We start from the raw sequence: 1,365 nt of genomic DNA, 5'->3' as shown, positions 1-1,365 counted from the left end.
TTTAAACAACAACCTCCTTTATACCTTTTAAAATATACCTCGTTTATACCTCATTTATACCTCGATTTTTTCATAAGGGTGAAATTCGTAAACTTTCCGAGACCGTTACATGTTTGTCTAGACAACATTATCGGAATAAAAATTAATTTAGCACTCGTAGACAAGGTTCTCGTTCAAGGTCGACGCAGCGCACTGTGGCGAGACCTATATGCTGGTATCACTATAAATTCGGTACTAAAGCTAACAAATGCATTCCTTCTTGCAATTACGCTCAAAATTCGGAAAACTAATTGGACCCTCTGTTCATGCGACGGCAGTTATCGGTCCCAGTCAAAGTTGCTTAATTTGTATACGACAGGCTCACCAACCGCCAGTTTCTTATAGACACCGGGGCTTCTGTTTCAGTTATTCCAAAAACACATTTGCAGGAAAAATTGATTTCTAATAAATCTTTTGATATTTATGCTGCTAATGGTTCAAAAATTGCAGTTTACGGTCAGACAACATGTACTTTAGATTTTGGAATTTCCAGGCGATTTCAATGGAAATTTCTTGTCGCTGACGTTACTCAACCAATTTTAGGAGCGGATTTTCTTACCCATTTTAAATTGCTGGTTGATTTAAAAAAAAATTTATTCCTTAACTTACACTGGTATTAAAGGGGAAACATTTCCTACTTTCTCTTTGGGTTTAACAACTATTGCAGAAGATGCTGTTTATCGAAAATTATTATTGCAGTACCCTCGCATATGTACGAGTAACTTAGCTTTCAACACTTCAACTCATGATGTTTAGCATCATATTCAAACTACAGGTCCTCCGGTGTTTGCAAAGGCTAGACGTTTGCCACCGTATAAACTTGCAGCCGCTAAAAAATAATTTGATTATATGTTAAAAACGGGCTTATGCAGGCCTTCAAGTAGCCCATGTGCAAATCCTATTCATATGGTGCCGAAGTCAAACGGCACTTGGAGAATATGCGGTGATTACAGACGGTTAAATTCTATTACAATACCAGACAGATACCCTCTCCCACACATTCATGATTTCGCTTATAGCCTAAATGACTCAAAAATTTATTCAAAGTTAGATTTTGTTCGAGCGTATCATCAGATCCCTGTCGCGGAAGCAGTTTTTAGGACTGCTTCTTTAATAGCAGTTTTTAGGAATGAGAACTTCTATTAAAGAAGACCTCACCTTTTCAAGTGCAGAGATGCTCTATGGCACAACACTTCGATTGCCTGGAGATATTTTCCGACCTTTTAGTACTGGCAAAGAATCCCGCAATGTCCCGGTTTTTCTACAAAGACTTCGTGAGTTCATGTCGACGTTGCTTCCTACTCAAGTACCACGGCACGGACAGCA

This window comes from Parasteatoda tepidariorum, chromosome 10 (genome assembly GCF_043381705.1).
Source record: "Parasteatoda tepidariorum isolate YZ-2023 chromosome 10, CAS_Ptep_4.0, whole genome shotgun sequence".
Classification (NCBI taxonomy): Eukaryota; Metazoa; Arthropoda; class Arachnida; order Araneae; family Theridiidae; genus Parasteatoda; species Parasteatoda tepidariorum.
This window is presented reverse-complemented; position numbering follows the sequence as displayed.